This window comes from Camelus bactrianus, chromosome 35 (genome assembly GCF_048773025.1).
Source record: "Camelus bactrianus isolate YW-2024 breed Bactrian camel chromosome 35, ASM4877302v1, whole genome shotgun sequence".
Classification (NCBI taxonomy): Eukaryota; Metazoa; Chordata; class Mammalia; order Artiodactyla; family Camelidae; genus Camelus; species Camelus bactrianus.
Window position 1 is genome coordinate 12,829,072 of NC_133573.1, and position 7,038 is coordinate 12,836,109.

Sequence of the window (7,038 nt, forward strand, 5' to 3'; positions counted from 1 at the left end):
CTAGATATTTAGCCATGTAAAATAAATGCCTATGTCCATACAAAGGCTTGTATACGAATATTTATAGCAGTTTCCTTTGTAATAGCCAAAATAAATTAATAAATTAATTAAAATGAAACCCAAAACAACCCAAATATTCATCATCAGGTGAACAGAAAAACGAATTACAGCATATCCATGCAATGGAATACTACTTAGCAATAAAAAAGGAATGACCTATTGCTACATGGAAGGACATGGATAAATCTCTAAATTAAATTAGGCTGAAGAAGAAGCCAAACCAAAAAACAGCACAGACTGTATGATTCCATGGATATAAAACTAGAAGGTGTAAACTGACCTGGGGGGACAGAAAGCCAATGAGTGGTTCCCTGGATGGGGAGAAAGGGGTAGGAGAGGGATCACAAAGGGGCAGGTGGAAAGTTCTGGGTGGTATACAGGTTGATCACTTTGGATGGTTTCATGGGTGCACAGATATGTCAACATATCAAATTGTACACTTTAAAAACATACAGTACATTACTTGTTCACTACACTCCAATAAGGCTGTTAAAAAATAGGGCAGGTCTTGCTGAAGCAACACAGTGGTGGTCCTGGGATTAGAAGCAGCAAGACTGAGGCAGGAAGACCACTCAGGAAGATGCTGAGAAATCCAATCATCCTTATACCTAGAACCAGCCTTCCAGGCACCAACTTTACATAAATAACTCTAGTAGAAACATAAGAATTCTGGCCTATTAGGGGTTACTTAATCTGTATGAAAATAATAGCTAATAATAACTAAGTAAAGCCTAAACCAGTACATTTGGAGCTTTTGTGCTCCTTACAAACAGATCCCTGGTTCCTGCTCCCCTGTCACCCATCAGCCAGGTGCCTTTGAGCAGTGCACATGCTGTACAGCCATCCACAGACCACACGGTCTGATAGAAACAGCACTGACCAGCAGCGTCTTGGCCCTGGCATTAACCATTTTGTCTTTAGTGAATCACCTAAAAGTCTTCACACCTTAGTTTCTCCATCTTGGATTCCAGCCACGTGGGGCTGCTGAGAGCTTGGCTGAGATAAGGACTAGGATTACAGCTTAAAAACAGACATGGGCCCCATCACCATGTTCTGATCAGAAGGCGAGGGGAAAAGGCTGGTCTGGAGTTTGAGTATTAACATTCCTCTCCTGGAGGAAAGCTAATAAAAAGAACATCCCAGGACTCTTTATTAATGTTTATTAAGATGCGCATGTTACTAAACAAAGCTCTCTTGGATCAAACTGTGAGAGACATGTTCCCTCTTCTGTCCCCATTGCTACTGTCTGGGGCCTTTTTCTTTACAAGTATCACACCCAGTTCCCACTCCCACCCCCTCAGCTGCTGAGGGCCCACTGGGAATTCCCTCCCAGCGAGGTTTATTTCCCTGAATTCTCAAGTTAATCCATTCCTTCTTTCTACCCTTCTACCCCTTCAGTGTATCGATCACAGCTGGGAGGAATGAGGGTTACTAAATGGATTCACACACGGGTTGGTATATGTGACTAGGGCTAGCTCTTTTAACCTTAGCCTTTCAAGAGACACCTCCTTTAAATGAGATGTTATTTACTCCAAAGAATGACTTTCTAATGGTAGAATTTGATATCAAGTAGCCAGCTCTTTGGGCATGGGATTGAGGGGGTGTCTCTCAAAACAAATCTCCAAATTTAGTTCCTCCAAATCTCCAAAATGGTCTCCAAAATATTAAGCCATTTACACTGACTTTTCAAAAAGGTAAGTTTCTATATAATTATGTTTATATCTATACATATCTGCTACAAACTGCACAGGAAAGAATGGAATCAAATGTGAATTTTTTAAATATAACAAACTGATACACTGATTTAAGGCTGCTGCTGCACCTGGTACACTGTTTCAGACGTTGCTAATGCCTGAAGTTCCAGTGATTTAGCTCAATATACTTGTCAATGACCTAGAGGAGGAAGTGAACAGCAGTGTGGGAAAATTTGCTGATGACACAGAAGTGTTCAGGTTGGTAAGAGCTAAAGAGGGTTGTGAGGGGCTTAAGATGGCTGTAATAAACCTGGATGACTGAACAAACACGAAGATGGATAACATTTTACAGAGAAGGGCAAAAGGTAATGGATATTCAAAGAAATAATTGAAGCTCTGCCTAATTTAAGCAGGACACACTGATGGACTTAGAATTTATGTGTCTCAAAGGGAAAATACTTGCTAGAGGAATCAAATTAATACAGGTATTTCAGTAAAACTATCTAAGATGCAGTGGTCCTGAAAAAATGCCAGAAGAGTCGAGTCATGCACTCAGAAAATGCAGGGAAAACACAGGGAACCATGCAGCGAGTGGGGCTGGGTGCCTGCCTAACACGTTTCCTCCTGCTGACTTGGTCCTGATGTTTTCCTCCAATTATTCCCAGGCCCAGAAAATGAATCAAGGTCTGTCTGAACCAATAGTCCCCAAATTGTGATCCCCAGCCCAGCAGCAGTGGGATGACCTGGCAACTTACTAGAAAGGCAAATTTATAAGGCCCCATCCCCAGTAGCCTACATCTGCAACTCCGGTGGCGGAACACAGCGATCGGTGTTTTAATAAGGCCCCTTCCCGGGAGGTTCTGATTCATGCTGAACATGCTGAAGTTTGACAACCGCTGGTCTAAACCAGTTATGATAACCCCATTCCCCTTTGCCAGTGATTATATTAAGGGTAAGCTTTAACCCCCTTTAGGCCAATGAGATACAAGTGAAAGTTTGCTGGAGGAGTTCTAAAAAAGGCATTTCTCTCGGATAAAAGAGGAAAGACTTGCAGCCTTTGGCTGTAGCTCTGTGAGGATGTGATGTCTGGAGCTGCAACATCCATCTTGTGGCTATGAGGAGGCACAGCTGAGGACTGCAGAGCAAAAAGATCATGCCTTTGTGTCACTGAATTCACCAACCCCGAAACCGCTCTACTTCCAGGATATCTGGCCGTGTGTGAAAGTAAACCCCACTTTTGGTCAGCTATGCTGTTCCTTGCATCCCCTCAAAAGCACATCCCTAAAAAAAAAAAGAAAAAAGAAAAAAAAAAAAGCACATCCCTGCCTTCTCCATTGTGGTGCAGAGGAAGCAGACCTGAACAGGCAAATGTTCAGAGTTAGACAAAAAACCAGAACACAAGTCTCAGCCCGCTCACCTGAACACGTGAGAGCTGTATTCCCTAATCCTGAAGTGTATTTTTGAGCCTCTCTGCTCTTATATACTGTATTAGTATAACAAAGATTTACTTTTCCTACAGTTATTTGTAAAGCATCTTTAGAAACAGGGCTATGCACAAACATAAGGAATCCCTCCTGGGGTGAGCACACAGTCCCTCCAGCCCAGGACTCTGAAATATATGCTGGGAGGAAAATTTGAAGGTGTGATAGTTCTCAGTCCTGACCTTAGAAATCTAAAGTCGCAACCAGTGCACTTGCATTTCTCCTAAAAACCCGTTGTGAGTCGCGCGTTGATGAATCTACTCAACTCTTCATATTGCTGTTTTTATTATGAATTAAGAGATCACACAGTAGAGGCAAACTTCATTGCTTTCACGAGAAAAAAAAAAATGTCGAGACAGATGAACGGATGGAGACCCGCACGGAGAGGAGGCGAAAGGTATTTCTTGCCGACTGTGTCTTCACATCCCGACGCCACGCGTGGCGTGGACCTGTGAACAAAGTCGCAAGAAAGAGGTCACAGAGGGTCCCCTTAAATGGCTAACTGCGAAAGCAGATGGGGTTGTCGTCATGCCCTATAGGTCAGGAAGCTCGGGCTTTACAGGACTGACAGCAGGAGCTGTTCCAAAATCAACTGTCCTCCACTGAGGATTCCCCGTCAGCTGTCGACGAAGGCTGGCTGCGGCCAGCTCCGCCCTCAAATGGTCCAAAGGGGAGAGAAGATCGCCCTGAGACAAAAAGCAGACCTCGCAGGGTTTCAGGGCTTAAGACCAACGCCTCCCCTTCTCGGAGCCGTTAAGGAAGCCAGCAGCATCTGGATCCCAGATGCTCCGGGCGGGTGTCGCTCTGCGGGGAGGCTATCCTGGTCTGCCCCGGAGCCCGAGCCGGAGCCACGAAGGCGGGAGGCTGGGCCCTGGTCGCAGTCTCTCTCCAGGCTGGGGAATCCGTGTCTCCACGTCCGCCCCCTGGCCAGTGGGGTGGAGGCAGCAGGGGCGGCATCACTTTCGGTTCCCGCCCGGCAAGCCCACCTGAGCCGCCCCGCCGCCTCGCTCCCCGGCCTGCCGGTTGTCTGCTCTGGGTCAGCAGGTGCCTCCAGAGCCCTGGGGGATGCAGGGGACACCGAGGGAGGCGCGCAGGTCCGCGAATAGCTCCACGGAAGGCCACCTGTAGATAGGAAGGAGCAGCCCCCTCAGGTCGTGCGTGGAGGAGGAAGAGCGCCCTGACCGCTCCAGCGCCGCGGAGCTGGCGGCGGCATCAGCGTTGCTCACTTACCCTGCCTGATTCCCGATTCCCGCCGGGTGTGTCCCGGGAGAAGCAGCCATAGCGCAGCGGGGACCTGGCGTGGGGCGGGGGGGCAGGGACAGCAAACACATCCAGCCAGCGACTCGCGGCGTTCAGGCCGCACCTCCCGCTCCCCTAATGAGCCTCCCTTAGCAGTGCATTTATGTTCTGGGTGCAACCTCCGGAAGGCCGCACGGTCGGCCCTCACCTCCAGCGGCCGATCTGTCGGTGTCTATACAGCCAGCCAAGCAGGCACATTAAACAGACCTCGCGGGTTTCAGCGTCTGAAAGAAACAGAGCCCAGGCCAATCGCCACCAAGAAAGTTTCTCTTTTTTAGAAGACAGCGTTGGCAACCACCACCCACGCTATCTCCAGAAACCTGTGTGTTTGCTGTCATTGAATTCATCCACGGTTGGTTGGTGACAAGTGTCGTGAGGGTTGATGAGCAGGTACCAGGTTGATATCAATTTTCACTGGCTTGGTAATGAATCTGCAAGACCTTTTATATACGTGGGCTTAATGTGAAGTGAGCTCTGCAGATAAAAATAAACAGGTAAATATTTTCATGCAAAATATTCTGGCCAGATTTTCTTTAAATGCATGAAAATAACCTGATCTGGAAAAATTCATTTCTGATGCTCATGATGACCCTGCTTTGGGGGAGTATTTTTTATTGTGGCAAAACACATAATGTGCATAAATTTACCATTTTAACAGTGTTTAAGTGTACAATTCAGTGGTGTTAATTATACTCACAATGGTGTATGTACATTCATTAACATTATTTCCCAAACTTTCTCTTCATCCCATATAGAACTTCTCTAAATGTTTAGCAGTAATTTCCCCTTCCCCCTTCCTCCAGCCCCTGGTAACCTCTAATCTATTTTCTGTCTCTAAGAATTTGCCTATTCTCATGATATTTCATGTAAGTGGAATCACAAAATATTTGACCTTTTGTGTCTTATTTTACTTCACAAAATATTTTCAAGGTCTATCCTTGTTGCATCATGAACCAGATCATTCTTTTTTCTGGCTGCATAGTATTCCGTTGTGTGGATACATTTTGTTTATCCACCCATCTGATGATGGACATTGGGTCATTTCCACCTTTTGGCTATTATAAGTAATGCTGCTGTGAATGTGGCTGTATAAATATCTGTTTGAGTTCCTATTTTCAGTTCCCTTGGGTATATACCTAGGTGTGGAATGGCTGGGTCATACAGCAATTCTACATTTAATTTTCTGGGAAACTGCCGAATGATTCTCCATTGTGAACCTGCAAGATTTGTAAAAGCCAGATTAAAGAAAATATGCAGAAGAAGGTGTTTGTTCTATCACGGGAATGCACTAATGGTTAGAGCACCAGGTGGAGCTGGAATCCTCATGAGCCCGGAGAGCATCTCTCGGCCTGGCTCTCTCTCCTGGGCCGTCTCATTAAAGCCTTCACACGAGTGATTCCTAGATGCAGAGGAAATTACCATGAAGTTGATGAATCTGAACTTCAGAGCTCCTCACTTGCACTGACTCCTTCCAAAACCCTGAGAAGAGCCCTTACATAAAATTTTAAAACATTTGCAAAAATAGGATACTTTAACCAAAATTGCTTACTATTTCTGTTCCAGTGTCCACCTCCCCACCTCCCCTTGTACTGGGTGGTGTCAGAATGCCCATGGGCATTTAGGGGAATGTTGATTATTCTGGAAGCCACTGGAAGAAAAGACTCCTGGGCTTTGAGCTTAAGATGGTTGAGACCTGGCTCCTGCCCTCGGGGAGCTTTGAAACTTGACGGGGGCGGGCGGGGAAGCAATGAGAGACATTGTGAATATTTGCAATAAAAGTCAGAACGTGCAAAAGACCTTAACAGAGTGTGATGGGCCTAAAGCAGGGAAAGCTAATGTGGAAACACAAGTCAGGAAAGTGTGAGTCGGGTCCACCTGGGATGAGCCTGGAGGGGTGAGTTTCTGCCAGCGGAGAGCAGACTAGTGTAAATCAAGGCACTGAAGGCAGGAAAGCCCAGGCTTGGAAGGAATGAAACTGAAAAGGAAATCTGGGACCACATTTAGAGCAGGGGTCAGCAAATGTTTTCCAGCAAGGGACAAATAGCATTGGAGGCTTTGCAAGCCATGTGGTCCCTGTCACAATGACTCAGCTCTGCCATCATAGCATCAACGCAGCTGTAATCAATATGTAAGTGACGGGCGTGGCTACATCCCAATAAAACTTTATTTACACATGAACAGGCAGCCAGCCAGAGCACCCAGCTGAGGAAACTACAGGCCACGAGAAGCCACCCGAGTCTGTGAGCAGGAGAATGACATGATCACATTACCAAGGGCGCATGTTTGGAAAAGAAATCTGGTCATAGGGTGATGCTGGGACTGGAGGACATAGACTTGAGCAGGGAAATAACTGTTGAGAGGCTGTTACTGTGTTTGGGGCAGGAGGCTGGAATTGGGGCATTGAGAGCAGAAATGAAAAGGCCAGCTTTAGAGGGCGTGGAGTCTTTCTGGGTGTTGAGAGAAACGGAGGGAAAGCTGGGTTAAAAATGGAGCTTGGGGGCCTG

General features: G+C 46.3%; 1 long non-coding RNA gene across 1 annotated transcript; it reads right to left on the bottom strand.

The window, feature by feature from the left end:
- Nucleotides 1-3,517: 3,517 nt before the first annotated feature.
- Nucleotides 3,518-5,320, bottom strand: LOC123617973 (uncharacterized). The gene is made up of 3 exons (XR_006726296.2): nucleotides 4,466-5,320; nucleotides 4,222-4,357; nucleotides 3,518-3,684 (listed from the first exon to the last, which is right to left on the bottom strand). It is a non-coding gene; the product is annotated as an uncharacterized LOC123617973 (long non-coding RNA).
- Nucleotides 5,321-7,038: the final 1,718 nt, after the last annotated feature.